Below are 23205 nucleotides of genomic sequence, written 5' to 3' on the forward strand. Positions count from 1 at the left end.
TTATTTTTGATTGTTTTTTACGACATTAGTTTTCTTTGTTGTCATTATTGCTGTGGTTGCAATGTTGCAGTAATCACACTCGTATTGTCTTGCATAATTATTGATTATTTTAATTAATTAATTTTTTTGGAAAACTGTCCATGCAACAAATAGCGTTCATATATCGATATGTACATCATTTAACACAGTTTCCATTTTCCACATTTCCTTATAACTGTCACATTTTCTTTATTATTAAGATTTTAAGATAATCCTATATAGTCAAACGTTGCATTTATATCTTAGCAATTGTATATGGTATGAACTCCACTAATACTAAGGAGTGCTTATTATTCCGCACTGATCAATTGAACACAAGCTTATTATAAAGCCATGTACAGGTTATGAGTTATATAGTCTATGGACAGTCCATCCAGTCCCATTGTATCAATAACTCAGCAACAGTTTATAATACAGACTCAATTCTCACTTCAAAATATTCAGTATCAGATCATTTCAGTATAGTTTATGACTTACATCAATGCATCATACAAAGCCTAGTTGGCCACGACTCTATTTATGTGTCACTGTAATGAGTACTAATGTTATTCAATTTGGAAAATGCTCAGCAATGCACAGTAATCAAGTGTTTATAAGATCACTATGGTGACATATACAGTCTATTAGTTATTATGAACATTATGGTGCATTAAAGTCTATGGGGGCCCATTCAGTCCTATATTATTTGTAACATAGCACCTGTATGCATTGGAAACACCATCGAAATCTCCAAATACTGAGTATTGCACAGAGATTAACTCATTATAAACTCATTATATTGACATAGACAGTTTATAAAGTGTAGATCATAATGCATATTGAGATTTCATGGGAATAAAGTCATCCAAAAATGATGCTTTATCATTATCATTATTATTATTGTTATTGACTCCTGAAATTGATAAAATTGGAGTGAGCCTTCAAAGGCCTAGACAGTAATCAGAAGCACCCCTCCAGTCTGACTGCACAAAAGGAGTGAAATTAAGACCAGACCAGGCTGTGGACAGGGCTTAATCCACAGCAGATTCTCCTCTCAGCTTGAATAAAGCTTTGCAGCGTGGCTCTCCACTACGTCTGCTTGCTCTGGTAACAAGCCTCTTCTGTGACCGGGGAAGAAAAAATTCATAAGCAAGGCAAAGGTAGGGATAACCTCCCTCCCTTCCTCTTTAAATAGAGGCATGCTGAGCTTCACTGGAGAGGGTGGCAGTAGGGGGGCACTGGGGAGTATTCAAGCCCCTCTCCCCCTCACTCCTCAGTTTTTAACCAGCCTTTTCCATGACCCAGTGTCCACGTAAGGCAAGCCAAAATAGATAATGAGGAATGTCAGCCTAGAAACAGAAAATCACCTCTACCAAGACCAAGCTGTTCCAGAGGACTGGCTTGCATTCCACAGCAAGTGAGTGATTTATTACTACCAAAAAAAAAAAAAAAAAACAAGTCTCTCGAAAAGACATATAGCTACACAGCTGGTTAATGCCAACTGGTTGTGACTTGTGATGAGTAATGACATCCCTTTGAGTCAGTGGCTTTGTTCTGCCATGTCTGGATGATGGATCATTCTTTTAAATCTGTTTTCAAGATGTGCAGATTATCTGTTTTATAATTATTATTATTTTTTTCCGAACAGGGCCGAGAACTATAGGAAGTAATTTTCCTCTCTGCCAGGTCAGTTGTGTTATCACATTTCTTGCGGAGCGCGAGTCCAAGCAGTAGATGTCCACTTTTCACTGCGCTCATCAACAGTAGGTCCAAGGTCCATACAAACCCAATTAAGAATCAATTTGAGCCAGTGTCAGACAGTCTGGCGCCTAGAGAGGGGTAAATGCTTTTAATATGAACATTTTATCGTTGTCTCACAGTCTTCCATCGTCTAACAGTCTGGCATGTGTAAAGTATCCGTCGTGAGGCCGTGTTCCTGACTACTACCACAGTAGTGCGTCTACAGACCTCCACACATGGCATGCACATGAAAGCACAGGTAGAAAAACTGATATGTGACACAATCCCACTTGAAAAGCATAAATCACAAAATATTCAAGAACAATGAGATTTTGACAGTAGCCATGATTGGCATATTTATTCTGCCATGCTGTTCAGTCTCAATTTAGTCGCAAGACAAATGCCATTGCATGAAATGCACTGTTGAATCATGTCAAACATGTTTGAATTGGGCCCAGATTGATGTGGTCGCCATGAATGCCTTAAAAAGAAAAACAAAGAACCCTTTTGCCACTCTAATCTTGCAAATAGCCTGAATAACTCCCTCTCATGCTGCTTCCTGCTCCACATCTATCAAATCTCAACCGTCAGTGTGACTAATGACGTTGTGCATATATGGATCTGCATTTGTTATCATTTGTTTATCATTATTATTGTTGTTGTAGACCCTTGAAAGACCTTTATTGCAGCTATAATGACACCAATTTCAAGAAAAATAGTATGTTTTACACCAGCACTGACAGAAAAATGCATAAATGTACTACACTAGGCCAAACAACAGCATGTTCACTTCTCAGTGCGTTTTTACAGCAGACATATGCCATTTATAATGGAGCTATCAAATCAATATCATACTACACTTCTGTCTCTGCTCCCACCAGGTAGCACAAAGTACCTGTATTTTCCATCAATTTGTAGTATTTCAGATAACAAGAGCCTGCACTTAGAGCACACACTGCCTGAAACCCGTGCTACAACAGTCCCTTTTGGGCCACTCTCTCCATGCTGACGTACCTGTGGCTGTGAAATGCTGTGATTTTCATTTTTAGGCAACGCTGTGCAGAGAGGAGCTGTGCAGAGATGATGGCTTTGAACGACTGAGTGGCAGTCAAGAAATGAGTCATGTCTGCGGAACACATTCACCTGAATGCATGAAGGTAATTTTTACGCAAAGGCTCTGAAAGTCATAGATGACGGTAATGTTTTTCATGCTCTTCTCTGTTAAACAGTTAGGTTCATATATTGATTAATACAGTTTGAAGTGACAGTTGTGACTATGCTCTAAAAGCTTTTGCTTTTTTTTTCTCCCATTGATGTTATCTCTGCTGTGGTGTGACATTGTTTTTGATGGAAATATTGGACATGTGTCTTTATGACTGGGAGAACTAACCAACCAAAAATTTCTCTAGTAAATACGACTCTCATTCATTCTTTTTGGAAAGCGAAAACATGATGCTCTGATTTTCTGTCCATATTCTGATCTAAATATGTGAAATATACTAAATATGTATGAAAACACAGAAAACCCAGTCATTTTAACAAAGGTAGGTGGCAGTGCTTCTTTTTGCCACGTTTCTTGTACTTGACTTGTAGTAGGACATATTGTTTGTTTCCCAATGATAATTACAAGTTGTATGTTAATGCGAACAGTATATAAGGAAAAGGGTGAATACAGTGACTCCCATGTGACATAAAAGCAGCATGAGACTTATATTTAAAGGGCGCCCACCCACTCTTATTCTAGTTGATTAGACTTCTACTTTGGTTGAAGTTGAGTGAAACTATACCATTTTCACAACTGTCATTTTGACTTGTCATAGCTGGAAAACCACAGGTGTCACTAATGTAACTATATGAGTATATAATAAGCTACACTCTATTCACTTTCTGACATTTTATTCAAAATGTCCAAATTCTGACACCGGCAGAACATTTCCACAAATGTAGTGCACAGACACTACACCTGTCAGCGATGATGCAAAATGAGGATGATTTATAACTGTCCAAAATCTCAATGTACTGCTCGCTGTCTGTTACACAGGGAGTATAGAAAGTGTAAATGAGGGCATGGTTTCGGATGTAGCCTTAGAACCGTCAGCTGAGTCTGTGCGTGCACACTCAGTTCCGACAAGGGGTCTAATCAGGCATAATGAGTGAAAACACCTGTGTTGGTGTACCAAGGATGTACAGGCCCTTGAATCCTAATACGTTGTTGTTTTATATTGATATAAATGACAAGCTGTTCAAACGTTACTATCAAGAGCAGTACATAATAATTTATCTCCAAAAATGGAGAGAAGCTCCCTTTGCTTCATGCTCTAGCTTTTCATAAAGACAGATTACAGAAATACTTCATGAGAAATGTGATATGGTACAAAGGCTAACTAAACAGAAGCTATCTTAGAGAGGGGGAGGACGTTTCCAAAGCCCCTCTTTGATTCAGTGTATATCTAGCATCTATTCCACCGTGTGTTTTTGCTGAAAGGGTTTATTTCACCCAATTTTCCCTTTGAGCTGCTTTACAAATTAATGACCTCCAACCAACCCTTGAGAGGATAATATCTTCCTGTTTGGTGGATTTATTATTTACTGCATCTATGTTTGAGTCAGGGTTACACTGTATGGTATGCATCTTAGCTCTAGGTACTAAAAATAGAGGATGTCCCAGAACTCGTGCTTGACTGACAGGATTCCTTTTACCGGCACGCAAAGATGACCCATTTCCTTTTTTTTCCTAAAAAGTTAATCACCTTCTGTATGCAGTTATTTCAACAAAGATACTGCTTTATTCATCTTAGGTATTTTCTGAAAGGGCAGTTACTTAAAAGATGTTTTTAGTACTATATATTTTTATTCCCCCATGTGTATTTTTTTTTTTTCAAAGAAAGGTCTGGCTTGGCAAGTGAACAACAAAACAGTGTGAAGAAAACTTAACTATCAGCTACCTTTGAATGGAATCATTAAATGCTGCGTATCTTCTTTTTTTTCTCGTCCTTACTGCCTTTTCTCACTGAAACAATGAGCATCTGTTTCCATTTTTCAGTGTTTCAGCCTCTATGTGCAAGAGGGTAGACTCACTGCACAACAACTGAGCAACAACACTTAAAACTACACTCTAAGATAAACATTCACCATTGGAAACTGAGTTAAAGCAAATGTTCCCAAATGCTTTACCAAGTGTTTTAAAATGCTCAAGTATAGATTGAGATGCCTTTTTCAGATAAGCTGTTTTTTGGGCCGAGACACACTGATATATTTGGAGCAAATCACACAGTTGGAAAGCAGTGGCTCTGGAACATTACATTTATTTGTTCGGTGCTTTTCCCCATATAAGAGCATTTTTACAGACGTCCCAAGGACAGAGCAAAGGCAAAGTTCTGTGAGCACAAAAGATCCAGGGAGGAGACAAGTCTGGATCCATGTTGCTTGTCAGATTTTATCTATTGTACAGAGTTGAATTTGCTTTCCATGCTTGATCTAACTTCTGTCAGCAAAGTCTGCAGTCGACACAATACTCATGGGGGGAAAATGGAGGACTACATAACTTCCAGAAGGAAGAATATACTGTATGGTTCTGAAACTCAAAGCATCCACCAAAGCAACTTTAAAGGCTTAAATTAATAACTAAGTACTATTTATACTCTGACTGACAGCATAGCTACCAAAGTGGTTTTTAGCTTGCAAGCGATTTTGCAAGAAAAATAGTTGGAGGTGTGATATATCTGTTTTTCCATGCACATGGCATGTAATTAAGAAATAAGAATTTTGCATGGAGCAGGTCTTCAAGTTAATAGGCTCTAAAACAAACAGAATTGTGTCCATGCTGGACCCAGTTGCACCAGTTCTTCATAGGTTCAGAGTTAGCCCAGTTATAATGTAAGCATTCAAGGTAATGTAAGTGGAGATTTACAAGTCACAGCTAATGTTTATGAAGTGAAATTTTGTGCATCACTTAAAATGAATTGCACCAAACAAGCTGGTCCTTTAGTTTAGTTTTAATGTTAGCTGCTAATATACTTAATAATAGCTGTTAATATTCCTGTTTATATATATATGACCACATCTGGCCTGACACTCGATTAATATGTTGTAACAGTAATAACAGTATTGATTGGGAGATTTTAAATTACATTTCACAAAAATAACAATATGCCTTAAAAATAATTAGTTACGAAATGTTATGCTACAGGTGCCGGGCAAAATGAATGTCACTTAGGTGGGCATAACGCTAATTGGATATTTTCCACTCATTCTGCACTGCATGGTAACACAGAAAAACATAATTTCTCCATCGATGCATGTATAAACAATAAATAAAAAAAGAATAAATAAATATACAGACTGTACAAACAATCTCAGTAATGGATTTATGAATAGCTGGAGCAAACCAATCCTCCTGGTCCTCATTGAATTAAGTCATTGTCTTGTCATAAATGTGGTAGAGTGCACTCATGGCTGAGCCTTATAATTGAGCTTGGTCCCTCATGGGAACCATCATTACATGACTATCAAGATCATGACACTTCCCACCCCTTTTTCAAGCTTCCCTATGATTACAAAACTATAGAAAACTACTCTACACAATTACATAGGAAATTGATGCTGCAGAAAAATCTGCTTCCTCTTGATGCAGAAAGAACAGAGAATGTCTCTGCCTGCGTGGAACAAGAGCATTTGTCAAATCCCATAGAAAATCTTCAAAAACTCCTCTTATTTTTCTTTTTTCAATACATGGCATCCACCCTTTTAGGTTTGAGATTGCCTTTGAATTTGCGGCTTTTGATCTTAATGAGTAAAACCACCTAATAATGACTCGAGACATACAGCATTTACCACAGAAATGCCGGCTACCCTCTGATTTACCGCATGCATGTTTGTCGAAACACCACACATTATTACATGAGGTTTTTGCCTATAATCTGAGCGGCACATTTGGTGGGGGAACACACACAATGCATGAGAGGACAAAATCAAAGAAAACACGTAAAGGTGAAGGGACTTGAATTCTGAGACTGTGTCTCTCTCTGTGGGGTCCCTGCGGATGTAAAACCCACAAAAACTCTGCCACCAAAGAAATTTAATTATCACTCCTATAATCCAATGTAACATCTGAAGCTTCGATTCACAAGAAGTGGAACTAATGTTGTCTCTTAATTCATGTCGGCTGTTGTTGTCTTGAGTTTCTAAAGCTAATTTACAAGTAAAAGAACCAGCAACATGAGCATTATTCCAAAGCAATGGATGTGTCATTGTAGAGTATTAGAAACTGTCATAGATTAATAACTAAATAACTAATGAAACTAATACAAATGTGTATTCACATCACAAAGCAACATAAAACAAACCACCAAATGATGTGTTGCTGAACAAGGTGGGATGTTTGTTTCTGTTGTACATTAAGCTATATTACAGAGAGAAGCAGTAACTAGCAATCATGAGCAATCGTAGGTGATGTAATGTGTATGTATGGGTGGTATTTATTCTCCCCAGTGCCATTTAACACAAATTGAGAAAGCAAAAGCTTGGGTCAAATGTGGACTTTAAGCTACGGCTAAATGTGAGGGAGCTATAGAGGAAAAAGGAAGCGTGTTGTTTCGTCGCTGCTATAAACTCAACGTGGCTTAAAGCGTAGTTTCATAAAGACCTATAATTTACAGCATGGAGTCTGTCCTTACAATAAAGTCTGATCTCTCACAAATCAAATTTATTTGCACTCTTTAGATGAGTCAGCAACAAAACAGTCTCACTTTTCGTCCTTTTGTGCTACGACTTTGGAGTTTTGATTGCACACCAAATGCTGGAAAGAATGACAGGCTACAGAGAAAAAGCAAAGCCAAGCGTTTTCTGACAACTTCATCAGTCCTCAAAAAAAAAGAAAGAAGTAAAAACAGAGACAAGGGCTGGCTGTGTGTATTTACATATATACTGCATTGACCACAATGAATAAAACACCAGCAAACCAAGCTCTCCTGGGTCAGTTCAAATGAAATAGAGAGTTTACACTTTCAGTAGTAGGCCATACATAAACATTGTTTCTCTAAATAAGAATATGTGCCAGTGGATCAGCATCATTACATCTGTTTTCTTTTACTTGGCTATTCTTTATTATGTAAAACTACGCCTCGGAAAACATGCGAGCTCTGCACTAATCCTCTCTCTTTCCACCTGGTGAATCTGACCCAAATTCACATTTCCCCTGTGCGGCCAGGGGACTGTTTTTTATTGAAGCCACGTGTAACAGAGACCACTGACCTGGCTATGTACTTTGGCTCATGAAGGGAAGAGAAGAGAAGTGATATTTAGGACATTAATAGTTCCATAGTTGGCGATCAAGTGTTTGTTCTTAGATCGACTTTTCTCAGACAAATATTTCTTTCGCTCGAATTTGCACCACTGACGTAGCTCTTTTATTACAGTGCTGTAAATTAAGGATCTAAAAATAGGAATAGTGTTGGGGAAGAATGAAAGCTCCTACTAACAGTATAGTATCATGTTCAAAAGGAAGCTGCATGGGGCTGAACTCTAGAAACCTGAGGAAAATGTTACCATAAACCTGCTTCCAGCTGGGAAGATCATTTTCCTTCCAGTACACTGATTGTTAAGAAATGACAACACAAAACTTCACCTGATATTTAGAGTTGAATGACAGGGCTCAGACAGCACATCAAAAATTGCATCTTGCCTTAGCAGAAAGGTGGCTGTGCAGAGACACCACTGCTCACAATGAGGACACAGCTGGTAGTACAGCACAGGTTACACGTCTTATGAATTGGTAGTGTGCTGTGTTGCTTCGGTGTATCACGGGTGTAATGGCTTGTAATGATGGCTTTGGTGTGTTGACAAATACATCAGAACATTATGAAATATATTTATTTCTTCATTCTTTTGTTCCTGTTTTTGCGAGACAGAAAAAATACATAGCCTGCAGCTGGCATATCCACAGCCAGTCAACAAATCATGACTAAATAATTAGAGATCTGCCTTGCACAAACGTACTGTTGTCCAGTTTGTCATGAAGATTATATCATATTTGTTCGCAAATGGCAATTTAATGCTAATGTTTTGCAGCTTACAGTAAAATCCTAATGGGCTTTCAGCTTTGAAGTGTAATTTCTATTGACAAAAGCAGAATCGTTTCCAGTCTTCTCATTTGTAGTTTCATCTTTTTTGGGGTGCCAAGTCAGTTACAGCTCTGTTCTCCATTCACGACCATAAAATCAGGATTCAATTTGCCCCCTTTCCGTTGTGACCAAGAGAGGAGGAATAGTGTGGTTTAGAAAAGAAGCCAGTGTAACGTGCAACAGAAAATTCCTTTTTGCATCATGGATAATTTTTCTCACTTAAAGCCAGGTGTCTGTGGAAACTATGGCAATACATTACACATTAATACATGCAAAACACTATTCTCCTATTCAGGATAAACACAATGACTAAAGATATTGACCTGTGGTCTGAAAAATCCATATAATATTGTCTAAATATTCATATGAGAACTTGTAGTACACCTGTAGGTCAACACTGTGAGTACATATTAGCCTTTTTATTTCCTGTTATATAATAATAATAATATTCTTACAACTTTCCAAAAGGACATTTTGCAGTTTATGTCTGATGCCTGATACAACAAGCTGATGTTAGACATTGTTTTAAAACCAAATATCAACTTCTCAACATCATCCAGCTCCAATATGATGAAAATGATGAATATGATGCAGGTTGTTTCAGTACATATACACAATTTTATACTTAATACTGTCCATCATATACTGGACACAAAGGTGACATGTCAAATTTTCACATTTCACTGGTGAAAATTACATTAACTATGCTGCAAGTTGTGTTTTTCCATGTGAAATTAAGGGATCGCACCAGGGGTTTTTCATGTTTTAGCTCATTTGCTACAAATGGTGTATACTTAACATAAAAGCTAACCAATTTGCAAACCATGCGGCTGTGTTTAAGAAATTTGAATGCATTCATTCAACCATCCCAGCCATTGGTTTCCATTCATTCCCAGATGGCATAAAAATCAGTTAACAAACTCCCAAAGCTTCCTTTAGTTGTGTAACCCATCACAGTCAAAATCAAGTCTGCATTCAGTTTTCAAAAAAAAAAAAAGAAAAAGAAGAAATGCTACATTAATCTCAAAGAAGTCTAAAGAGTTTGTTTACTGATTTTCATACCGTACAGAGATGAATGGAAACCAGTGGCTGTCTGGAACATTAGGAAATATACAAACATGCTTCGGAAAAAACTAATTTTACATAGAAACGATTTGAGATAAAACTTGCAAACACTCTTTTATGGCTCTTTAAGTTTTCCACTTGTGAAATAAATAGTCTTATATGTGCATAAACGTATAGTATCATGAGGGTGGGGGTGTGAAAACAAGGTCCACAAATTAAGTTGCTTATGAGGTGAGAAATCCACATTGAATATGATGCAAACTTACTGGCATTCTTGGAATTAATTGGTAATATGTAGAAATCTGCATTTATCCCCAAATCTCATGCTTTTAATTCACAAGAGGGGATGTTACATAGTGACATTGTTGTGAGTGACTTTGAATTAAATTAAACATATTTGACTATATCAGCGAAGATGTTAATATTAGCAGTTCCACTGTATTATCCAGGGATTCAGTGGAGCATTGTAATGTATCATGGTTTAAATCCTGATTCAGATGCTTTTCCATGTCGACAAGAATAAGATTCAAAAGCAGGCGCTGAATATTGTAATTTCTTGCCATGAACATATGGATGGATAGTGAATGTTTACCCAACGTGTATCAGCATCTGCTCGGAGGAACTGGCTGAACATCACTATACACAGGTAGTTTAGGTGCACGTGTGTGATTATAGGACTTCTGGATTTATATTTTGCAGGGTTAAGGTTGAGGGTTAAGCCCTGCTGTTTTCCTTCCCAGGAAGGATGTATAGGTCTATATATACACACCGAAAATATTACATACTACGTCGCTGGTTACAACCCAACTAGACTCATCCTACTGCACACACTATTGGTTCTTTCCATGCTGTACATATCACACTTACATTCCTGACATACAATAGCTGCATCCATTCACTGTACATTGGTTACTGTTCATTTTCTAGCCTATACATCACCGCTACATTCCTTCTTACTATACCCCACCACTGGTTTATTGTTCATTCTTTACATCAATGCTACAACTAAGCCTGATTTTCATTATTAATCTGTCTACTTATTAGTCTATATATATATATATATATATATATATATATTTTTTTTTTTTATTTTTTTTTTTTTATAGAATACTAGAAACTACATGTCTAAAACAAAAGGTGACATCTTCAGAGTGCTTGTTTGGTCTTACTAACCCTACCTTACTAACCCTACCCTGCAAAAGCCAAATTTATTAACACATATGACAAAGAAAAGTAGCAAATCCTTACAACTGAGAAGCTGGAGCAGGACAATAGTTTCATCTCTTTGCTTGAAAAACTTAAACAATTAATCAGTTATAAATAAATAATAATAATAATAAAATAGTTGCAGATGAGTAATAGACTCATTGTTTCATCTCTACTGTACGTGCAGTTGTCTTTATAGGTATTTATGCACTTTGCTGCACATTGTCTGATTAGATGCTAAATTGGTAGTTGAATCTAATCTTGCAGAATAGCTACATGACAAGATTTTTTTCTCATACGATCATATGACCCTGTTATACACAACAGTTCTTATTAAAGAAAAGGTCAAATCCTTCTGATAAAAGATGAATTTCTTATTATAATGATACCTTTTGCATTTGCTACTTTATTCATTATATCTTTGGAGTCACCCAATTAAAAGAAATCTCATTTCAGCCTCATTATTTTATAGGTCTACTGTTTGTTCATTTTTATTATATAATTAAACCAGGTACAAACCACTGCCTGCAAAACTGAAATTCTGAGAGAATTAAAAATACATTTTTATTTATATGAACATGTTTTTGATAATGAGTGGCCTTGCACAGTTTGCACTCTTCTGCTGATTAAACAGCAGGGAATCCTGATTTTAATGCGGTGAAACTTGGATTTTAAAGTCTAGAAAACACAGCAGCACTTCACTGTACTTTCACACATGCGTGAAATCTGAACGCACATGAGATAAGGGTTTAATATTAGCCTTAATGCGAGCTGTCATAATTAGCACTGGGATCCAGTCCGTGTGCTGCCGCTGATCCGCTCCAGGTTTTGCGTGCCGCTCTTCACAGCCAGCTGCTGCAGAGCAGGGGACCGGTGCGCCGTTCCTCCTCGCCTTGTTTGCCTCCAGTCCGGCTGAAGCTCCGACTGTCTGCACGGCGTGTGGATGAGGCGCAGAGGGAACAACCAGGAGCGCACCGAAAGCCAGACTAAAGAAGTCATATTATCCCTCTTCTGGCTGCATCTGCGAACCAAGCCGCTGGAGGTTTTCAAACAGACTTGACAGTGTGGGAGACGTGCTCGGAGTTTTCATTTTGTAACGACACTGGGGCGCATCTCGTCTCCTTGAAGTGATCCTTTTTTTTATGCAGTCTATCCGTAGCGCTCCCGTCGGAAGGAGCCTGGGTGCACGCACGAGAGGAGACGGAGGGGGGGGGGAGTAACGATCATTACTTTTGAGCAGATCCCTCGCCATGGAGCTATTCGTCCGGTCTCGGACGTACTGGCTTGAAGAAGAGCAGATACCTGCCACCATCTGTCCACTGTGAAGAAAGTGGAGCATGCAGCCGAGCCCCAGCCGTCTTTGTGCGACCCGCTGCTTAGTTTCTGGGGGCCTCTTCTGAAAAAGGAGAGGAGAGGAGAGGAGGGGGGCTCCTGGTGTTGATCTGAAATTCACACTCCACGCCGGGATCCATAGGCTATTTTGGCACGGCGCACCACTGTAAGTAGCCTTTAAAAGCGGATGTTTCGAGTCTTTCAAGGGAGATGCTGGGTTATGCCTCGCTGAATCAATACCATTTATTTACACTCCCAGGACAGGATAAGGCAAATGTCAGAAAACGGGCCCACGGGCTCCTCCAGCAGTTTAAAACTGTTAAGATGAGATCAATACATAGCCTTTAGTACATGGTGTTATTTTGTGGTGTCTGGAGCCTCCAGACTTTTAATTAAAATGAAGTTTCCTGGTCAGAAGGACCATCCCAAAGTGGATTTGAGTTAATATATCTTCATGAATTAAAAGCCCACTAAAGGATGCATTTTCTACCACATGACAAATTTGGTGAAAATTCTTACATTTAAGATGTTTTAAGATGATACAAGTGGCATTATTCTTCTATTGAAGAGGTACACCGTGACAAAGCAGGTCCTGGATAGGAATCAAAAGCCTATAAAAACCAAATGGGAGTTGATTTATAAGCTATTCAGCGATGATAATCAGCGTGATAACATGGTGAAAAAACAAGAGCTCACACAAACATCTCCACCCAGTCCAGGACAGGAGCTAAGTAGTTGGATGTCAGTTACTGTCTCCATTTACTTCTCCATTTTGCGGCTATAAAATAAGATCATTTCACAGGGCATGTATAATTCACAGACCCTAGCCAGCCATGTGTGATGATGGGACACACACAAACACACACACACACACACACACACACACACACACACACACACAGTTTTTACAGGCTAAGGGAACCATATCTCATTCGCACGTGAAGCTTTTAGAAATAGGGCCACATAGACTTCAGCAAGAAACCTCAGGAGAGCTCGGCTGTGGTTGACTGAAATATCAAGGTTAAATAACATTTACACATAATCCATACCGTCAAAGCCAAATCAGGATAGTGGTGCAACATTATATAAGTCATACTGACAAGTTAGGAAACTGAGAGCTTCCTTGGCATATACTTATATAACGGGCTTCATGCAGGGAAGTATGGATGATGACTTTTCAAGTCCAGTTTTTAGTAATCCAAGCAAATCAGCTCAGTTGGAAAGATGGGGAAATGTAATGTTACATAAGGCATATGTACAGTGTGAGAAATTGTCTTGCTACCAGATGAATTGGAACGTATTTTGGCCATGGATAAGTTTTTTTTTTTTTTTTTTTTCATTTTTTGAAGAGCAGACAAAAAGTCTCCTCCCTTCCAGTGGGATATAGAGGGATGTTGTACTGGTGAATGTAGATGTTGCCCTTTGAAGATCCTGCATTTCAGCTCAGGCTATTTCTCGAAAACAAATGCTGGGACAGTGGATGGTAGGAATTCAAAGAAAGAGAGAGAGAGAGAGGAGGAAGAGGGTGGGTGGGTGGGTGGGTGAGTGGGTGGGGGGGCAAATGTTCTGTTGCCTCCACCCTCTCTCTCTCTCTCTCTCTTTCTCTCTCCCTCCACCTCCACTCCTTCTCTCACTGGCCCCAGACGTGCTGGTTTGGTCCATTTGTCTGTGTTGTCTTGGGAGGAAGTGCCATCTCATCTCACATTGCGCAAATGGTTTCAATGCATGCTAGTGTGAATTCTAGCGGGTTTTTGTAACTGCCAATTTCCATATCAAAGTGTCTGCATTTCAATAGGGAGAACTTGAGCTACCAGCCCCCTTCCTCCATGCAGTTTTGTTCTGATGGAGTGCTGCTGCTGCTGGTGGTGGTGGAGGTGGAGGCTACTCACAGGATTGCTGGACACTGCAGTTGGTTGTGTGTGTGTGTGTGTGTGTGAGAGTGTTTTTGTTGGAACCAGATTTAGTGTGGACTGGGAGAATTTGTTGGCCATTATCTAACACCAAAAGCCGTGTATTTAGTGGAAATCTTGGACGCCATTCAGAGACGTGGTCATGTTAAAAAAGATTTCATCCATTAAAACACCCCCCCCCAGTTTTTTTCTCTCTCTGCATGAGCATAAAAGATCAACAGAGGTCTGTATCTTATTTTCAAGAAGAAAGAGGACCCTCTCTAGTGACTGTGGCGAGGAAAAAAAAAAAAAGCATAAATAAGTTGCTGAAAATCTGTTTAAACGTTTTGACTGGTATTTCAGCCGCAGCAGTCTACATCTGAAATTCTCCAAAATGAATTTGTTTTCAAGTGCTTTCTTGTAACATAAATGGCTTAATTCCACATTCATTGAGTGTAGATGTAAAGCGACAGAGCTTTCAAGCTTTGTGACAGACTCTGAGCACCTAGTGGTGTCTGGTTGTTTTTCTGTCACAGAGATAATATTTATTTCCCAATCTGTGCAGCTGTTGTTTGGAAGAGAAAGAGTGTGGCAAGATGCTGTTTTATTTTGATGGATTTCTTCTTCTTTTTTTTTACTTTGTCCTGTGATACATGGCCTAATGTTCTCTGCAATCTTAATTGATGAAAATAAACACTTGCATGCATTTTCAACAAGCAACAAAGAGAAACAAAAAAGGCGCTTTCTTGTCTTTGTGCGTGCCCTTACTTTGAAAAAAGGATCAGCATAGGTTAATAGCGAAAGAAAGTGCGGCGTGTGAGATGTTATTACACAGAGACAGGGAATTTAAATGCCATTGGGTGCGCAGCAGGGGTTGGCGGCCCCTTCATGGTCATCCCGCTCCGGGGTAATAACATGAGCCAACTGCTCTACAACCTGCGAGAGAAGAAGAGAGCTTGTTCCTTCCTCTTCTTCTCTTTGTTCGGACAAAATAACATCACAGAACTTATAGTGAAGAGCCGGCAGGGCAAGTTTTCAGTTTTGAACCTGGAGAGCTGGAAAGAGAGAGAGAGAGAGAGAAAGAGAGAGAGGAAAAAAAACAGGACCTCACCTGCCATCTTCACTCACAGTGGACGGGTTTGACAGCTGTCTTGTTCAGTTCCTGTGACATGCTTGCTGTGAAAAGTTGGACAAACAAATGGACAGAGAGGAGGGGGAGAGGGAGTGATTAATAATGGGAGATGAGGCTGTTCTGATTGGATCGGTCCTAGAGAGGAAATAGTCTGTTACACGCCATCAATTTGTGATGTTTAGTGCATTTTCTGATGAATGGGTTAACTTGTATTTTCCTGTTGCACTGACTTAACACCAGTCCACTTCATTTCCTGCCAGTGTTTTTTTCCTCGTGTTTCTCGCAATGACTTCTGACAAAAGCCCAGAGAACAGGGCTTTGTGCGTCATATATATGTAGGAGGGGTAGGGCAGGAGCGGTAGAAAGAAAAAAAAAAAAGAAAGAAGCCAGCGTAGTAACTTTGTTGCGTCAAGAAAAAGTGAGAGTGGAAACCATGCTGCGGTGTGCTGAGCTGAGCCTGGTTGTTCAAATTCTTAAAAGGCTGCTGAGGAGGAGAGGTACATGCATTCTGCTCTGTTGAGGCAGCTATCGGAGGAGAAATTGGCATCAGTGCTCTCTCTCTCTCTCTCTAAGATGGATTTTGTCCTGGGTAAGTGTTGCTGCAAAATGGTCTGGAGTCTGGAAAGTAATGTCTGATGCTGAGGGGGCTGACACCAAACGTGACATTTAGCGGTGATGCGGAGAAGAGCCTTCAACAACAACAACACAACCAACAACAAAAAAATAATAATTCTGAAACTGCACCAAAGCTGCACTCTTGTTCTTCACATTTGGCTTGTTTGGCCAGAAGAAGGAGAAAAAGTAGAAGGAGTGGGGAGTGTGTTTAAAAAAAAAAAACAGAAGGAATGGGCATTTCGTTTATTTAACAAAGTGCTTCGGGGTGAGTTTCTCATTTAACTGCAAAAGCCCATCATACTCATTTTGTGGCTTGCCTCAAAAATAAAGAGACAGATGACTGGAACGAATGATTATGCGTTAGGGTAGTTAACCCGATGGATGGATATATGGTCTCGCTCCTTTTCACTGAGAAAATACATCTGTGGGAGAAATATTCTCTCCCATCCTACCACCTCCTGCGTTCTAAATGACAGTTAACTTTCCCCCACTGCTTTAAAATGGATGTTTAATCATCAACAGAGGCTTGGAGCTTAGGTCCAGCAGTCATGCTGGCTCTATATGCACTCGCAGCCGAGGCTCCGCTAAGAAAGCTACCCCCTTGGTTTTGCTGAAAGACTCTCCTCTCAGAAAGAGAAGCTGGTTCTTGAGTGATGGATCATCACAGGTCTCTTTGGGGTGTGCGTTAACCCTTTGGTGCGTTGCAGGACTCTCCCGGTTGGGGAGCCGTCGGCGGCGTGTGATGGATGTGTCCCGGGTCTTTAGGCACCATATATCAGAAGATTAGCACTGACCTGTGAGCTGTCTGGGCCGCCCTCAGAGCTTCTTCTCCCGACACTGGCAGACATTAGCATATGAGGACACTGCTCTGTCTCAGGGGGATACGAAGATAGTGTGCTTTATTTGGTTCTGTCACAGTACAGGTCGCAGGAAGTGTGCAGATTAAAGGCTGAGGGCTTTGTGCTGGCATTAGATGTATCTGACAGGTCATCTATCTTCAACTGAGGAAATGCTTCTCTCTTCTTCAAATTCCTAAATAGTATCATATAATTATCCGGGAAATGGAGGTTCAGGCCAGGCCTCACTGCAGACAAAATCTCCCCCTGTCCTCCTTCATGGTATTCATGAATTATATAAAAATGTAAATCACTTCGCTGTTGTGGTCTAACATTGTTGTTTCTCATTTTGCACTGAAAAGAAAGAAATTGGTACAGGTATACACCCACACCCAGGTGATAGACAGCTCGAATTCTTCTATTAAGAGCTTTCATGTGAACAGCACAGGCACATTTGCTTCCAGAGAAAAACAGTTATTCAGTGAATTTAAAGCCAAAATTAAATATTTTTCAAAGTTCTTTCATTAACTTCACTTTTGCTCCGGCTTCTCGTAAATGATCATAAAAATCCTCCCATGCTCGAGCACTGCCTCTTCTCTAAAACATTTAAATGTCACCTCCCACGGTATTGCTGGCATTTGTTGTTGATGTTGCTGTGTCTTCATGTACAGAAAGAATACTTTTAAAGCCAATTTTCAGGGAGCCGTTCACCTGTAGTCTGCCAGCTCTTTGTCTGCCGTGTCTAATGGCTATTTGATGCCCTACTTGGTGTCACTTGGTGTCGTGCGATGAAGCCAATGTGTTTTCAAGGTGAGGAGATATTGTCAAAGCCCTTGAACGTTCCCAGGGCCCTTTGATTGGCAGGCGTTGTCACAGAAGATGAGAAGCGGTGGGAGTCGCACAGCAAAGAGAATCTATTACCTAGGATGGCGAGGCATGCTTTCACAATGTGTCAGTGCAGTCAGCCATCTTGCTCTCTCTGTGTCTGTGGAATAGTCCCTCCTAGGCGCAACTGAGGAAACAGCTTTCAACTTAAATTTTTGTGGCTGCCATATGTAGTGTTATTGATGCTTTATACTTTGGTTTCATTCAATGATGAATTATTGTGTAAAAAGCAAAAACATTTAAGTGTTCATCAGTGGCAGTGTGTAATCCATTTGATGATTGCTGGCAGTCAACATAATAAAAAAAACAAACAAAAAAAACAAGTTAAATGGCATCCTGACGAAGCAACATAGAAGTATATAGAAAATTCAGCTCCGGCCTTTTCTTGTGGAGTTGTGTTGATTTCAAAAGCCTCCTTAATACACAGAGAGGGCGACTGCGGGCTCGTTGAGTTGCTCTGAGAGAAGGAAGCTTGTTGTTGATCAGCCAAGCAAATCAGATCTTGATATTTGAAGAGTGGAGATGTGATTGCTAATCACTTCACTGCTGAGTTTTAATTAGGAGACTCATAAGCATTCTGTCATTTCTCAGCAGAGCACAGTCAAGCATCAGATGTACTTAAGAGAACAAATAATAAGTTTTCTTAGCAGTTAGGGCTACAAAAACAATCACAGGTTTGGTTTTTTGTTTTTCTTGTAATATAGATCAGTGAGTATTTTCTCGCGAAACACGATATCTCGCTAACACCTCGAGGGAATCTCTTCAAATTTGGCACAGACGTTCTCTTGCACTCGAGGATGATGTGATTAGAATGTGGTAGTCAAAGGTCAAAGGTCAAGATCACTGTGAGCTCACGCCTGTCCCCGTTCTTGTGAACGCAATGTCTTCTCGGGAATGTCGCTAATTACGGCAAAAGTGTCTAATGGTGTAAAATGATGAAGTGATGACACTTTATATCCAAAAGGTCAAAGGTCAACTTCACTGTGACATCATAACGCAAATACACTATACCTTTTATGAAACTGTAGTAAAGTCTTCACTACACATATAATATGAGTCTGGACGGACACGATGTAAACTGCAACCTGCCTGGTAGGTGGAGGCATAATTCTTGTTTATCTTGCATTGATTGAAAATATAGCAGCATGATTGTATTTTATATGAGCTCATGTACTTTACACATTATCTTAAATCATATCTTGACCTTATTAAGGGATAAAAAAAAGATTTATTTTGAGCGCAGCAGCAGTGCATGGGGGACATTTTGTGCTTATCGCTGCAGAAAGCCTGAATCTAATCTTCAACTATTTTCTTGGAGATGGTGCTATAGATTGGACTGAGCTTATTTTCAATGGGTAGGTTTCTGTCCTGTGCTCCTAAGACCTTTGTTAGGACATTTTAATTACACCAGAGCTGGGTGTAATTGATCTAGGCTTAGAGGGATTTCACTGTCAATGAGAATGAGCCTGGGCGTTAATACAGCCGAGCAAACGCTTCCACCTCTGTGCTGCAGTCACTCACACACACACACACACACACACACACACACACACACACACACACACACACACACACTGACACTCACAGAGGGCCGGTGGAAATGAGAGGAGATGTGTCTTCTCGTTGACTATCCCTTAATTCAGTGAGGCGTCTGTCTTTTGTGTGTTATGGTTAAATCAGCCTCGCAGGGCCGGATGACACAGCGGTGCAGACAAGTTTCCTTAGCCTCCACTTTAACATATCTGTTGCCAACATTGTTGCCACCTGGAGTGTCCTCTTACGGAGCACTTTCTTCATGGTTCCGTGTTGTCACCCACAATCTTTAAATTTTTATAAGGCTGTTAGATAATGCTTCCCGAAGAGGGTGAATTATTGATGGTCTTGTTCGTATGAGTGGGACAGGGCAGGCTTTTAACTCTCTGAGCTGCTGGGTCTCTTATCCGGTAACTAAGGGACACCGCACAAACACCCAAAGGAATGATGTACTGGAGGAGGGAAAAAAAAAAAAACAGAGACAGGGGGCTGAAAATAAAATAAAAGAAGCATGCATCCTTTACTCTACTGTTGGGCTCAGCCACAGCAGAAGGGAAGCAGAGAAAAGGCATCTTCAGAAGCCTTTTCTCTGCTTTTGAAGCACTGAGAAGTGGCATGGTGGCTGTGTGTTTGGTGCTTATATTTGTTGTTTTATATGGCAGCGCGCGCAGCACTCTGGCTCGTCTATTTTAATATTTTGTCGCAACAAATGTTTCAAGTTAGGTACTTTTATTAAAACAGGAGGCGCAGACAGTGATGTGAGGTGATGTGATGTGATGTGAAGCTGTCAGGTGAAAAGCAAAATAGTTATTCATTTGAGTTTTGAGTAAACAATTAAACTTTGTAGGCACTCAAGCTGAAATGATTAGTTGATTAATTGAGTAGTTGAGTAGTTGATTGAAAGAAAATGAATCTGCCACTACTTTTTTGGTAAGAACACCATCCACTCTCTGGCTTCTGGATGAATTTTCTGCTTTTCTCCGTTTTATGGCGTTGTAAACTGAATATCTTTGAGGTTCGGACTGTTGGTCGGACTAATGAAACGAGCCAATCAAACAACAAGAAACAACGAGAAGATATCATATTTGGTTCATGTTTTACAGACTAAACGATTGATCAAGGAATCGTAAAAATTGATGATGCAGTGTACTTGTGTTTCTCTTTTTAATTTTCCCAGATAGATGAAGCCTCTGTGTTGTTAATTCCTTGCATGAACAGTATTCATGAACATTTCTTGGAGGGAGAAACCGATTTGAAACGGTCAAACGGAGGTATTAGCTGCTCCTTTGACCCTGAATGACAACCTGTGTAACATGCTGCAGACGCAGAATGGTTGCGTGTGGGTCCCTGTCTGTTGCACTCATAGCTGCATTTCAGTAATATCCGTCCTTAACAGCTAAATGCACCCGTATTCCTTGGCAGCTGTCCTGATTCGTATAGCACGCACTTTCATCATTGTTCCAATTCATTCTCTATGCACTTGTATGGCCCTCCAGTTTGCATTACAATGGAGCGAGCAGAGCAAACTCATGGAAATACTGGTAAAGCGTATAATTTGGCATGCTGTATTGTTCTTTAAGTTACATTTTGGATTCCAATTTTAACATTTATTTAGAGATGTGGATGTTGTTAGCTAAAAATCATGTTTGACCCTGAAAATGATTTAACTTTTTGTCAGACTCTCATAGATTTGGTGTGTTGAAGCCACGAAATCTGGCCAATGTTCCAAGATTGGACCCATGTTTTTTGTAAACTTATCTAATTGTTTAGAGACTATGTTGTGTAATTATGTTATATTTTTGTCCAATTTGACTTGTTATAGCTCATGTCGCCCCGCTGAGGAGTCCTTATAAGTTTTCTGGTAACAGCAGGGATGAGTCTATCTGCTATAAAGGAAGACACATTTCAGGCCCACCGGTAAATCTGCAGCGGTCCATCTTTCAAAATGAAAATGAAGTGGTTTACAGCTGAATCGGGGGTAGTAACTCTTAAATAATAACACTGAGACTGTGCTGGTGAAGACAGGAAAAGAACAGGAAAGTAATTATGTACAAAGAAACAAGAAAAACAAGTCCAGCCAGCTCCCATTTCCCACTGGAAATGCTGCAGATTGATGCCTGTGTTTTGGTTTCCAAAGAAACTGACAGAGTGGGTGGACAAATTAATAGAAACCAACACTGAGAAAAAATGACTTTGAATTGAAAATAAGCACGAAACCCATCCAGGCCTAAAGCGCGTGTGTGCATATTAAGTCCATGGCTCATTTCCAACTCAATACAGCCAAATGGTAGAGCCGGGCAATATGGCTAAAAGATATTGGCTTGATATTTTAAGCCGTGGTGAAATACTGCATCTCTAGAGAAGGATTTTTCTAATCAGAGCAGTAATTCAGAATAATCAGCCTGTAATAAATGCTGTTAGATTTTTTACAGCAACATCAGCATTATGAAGCCTTTAAAATGATGTTTTAGATAAATTGAATTCATTAAAAAAAAAAATACAAACGTGGAGTCAACATAATCAGGTCCAAACTGTCCTGTTTTCTGTAATTATTGCAGCCCATAAGCTGGATTACCATCATGAACTTAATACTGTTTTGCAGCTTTCTCTGAAACATTCACAGAATATTTTTTAATTTTCCCAAAACACAGGGCACACGCGCACAAACACACACACACACACACACACACACACACACACACATTCACTGACATTCACTGACACTGCTAACAGGTCATCAAACACAACCTTATTTTCTCTTTTGCCTTTTTTTTTTTTCTTCTTTTTTTTAATAAATATAACTAAATTTCAGCTGCTTCTGTGGTGAATAGTATTTAGTGCGATGATCAGTTATGGGTCAGCCTCAAAAGAGCTAATCACCACATTTTAGTCTGAAATTATGAATAGTCATTACTTGAATTGCTGCATATTGGCCACAGAAACTAAAGTAATTAAAGGTGGCTGTGGGAACAGTTTGACAGTCACACACAGCGCTGGGTTCTGTACTGCCGTTGGAATATTAAACCATTTTAAAGCTGATCTAATCAATATTTTTATGTAACAATGTCTCAGATGACTACTTGTGAAGTGAAAGGGGTCGTACATAGCGATGAAGCTAAATCATACAAATCTGCAGTTTCCCACAGTTCTATGAAACTTTTTAGCATCTACCAAGTTTAATGTTTTGGTTCATTTCGCTGTTCTCGCAGTGTGATTTTGGGCTGCAGCAAGGAGCTGTTTTTAGTGATAAACCGGCCAACCCAAACAGCAGACAGACATTTCCCCCAGGAGTTGGTAGAGACCAAAAGAAAGCTACTGCTTTACATCAGAAACTTTCAAATCTAATAACTAAGGGAGCGTATGAATCTTTCAGTACTTGACGACTGTTTCTATTTTGATTCGTTGAAAAAGTGTTAAAGTTCAAAAGAGAAGAGTGGCTATGAATCACATCTCACTGACACAGATACACAGAAACCTATGAGGATACATGGTAAACACAATAAAACTGTGACCTCAGAAACATCCCCCCAAAAAAAAAATCTTCAGCTGCATATCACCTCTTTTACAAAGCAGGTATTGATGCAGATGCCCTTAAGAACACTTTTATCTGAGTCACAAAGATGCAGTAGGTTACCTGATGTAAAAAGCAAACAACGGAAAAAACTGAAAAAAGATAATACGACGCTAAACGTTTCTCACACTTTCTTCCTGCATCCTGATGGGTTTACCTGCAGAGAAAACCAGAAGATGTCTGCCGGTGACTGTTAAAACGTGGTGGTGGGTCCATAATAGTATTGGCAGCCATCTCGTGGGACTCATTAGGACTGACGATT

The 23205-nt window shown here is 39.6% G+C and overlaps 1 protein-coding gene across 14 annotated transcripts in view; it reads left to right on the forward strand.

Moving 5' to 3' along the window:
• Positions 1-23205, forward strand: part of LOC130178966 (adhesion G protein-coupled receptor L2-like) — a 129326-nt gene that overhangs the window by 33402 nt on the left and 72719 nt on the right. For 3 of the 14 annotated variants that reach the window (XM_056391633.1, XM_056391634.1, XM_056391635.1), the window contains exon 1: positions 11748-12648. The exons of 2 other annotated variants lie outside the window; for them this stretch is intronic. The gene's annotated coding sequence lies outside the window, so the exon portion shown is untranslated. Of the gene's footprint in view, positions 1-2807; positions 2916-11747; positions 12649-23205 lie in introns of those variants that run through there. 9 more of the 14 variants (XM_056391631.1, XM_056391636.1, XM_056391621.1 and 6 more) reach the window with 6 other exon arrangements.

This window comes from Seriola aureovittata, chromosome 12, assembly GCF_021018895.1.
Source record: "Seriola aureovittata isolate HTS-2021-v1 ecotype China chromosome 12, ASM2101889v1, whole genome shotgun sequence".
NCBI lineage: Eukaryota > Metazoa > Chordata > Actinopteri > Carangiformes > Carangidae > Seriola > Seriola aureovittata.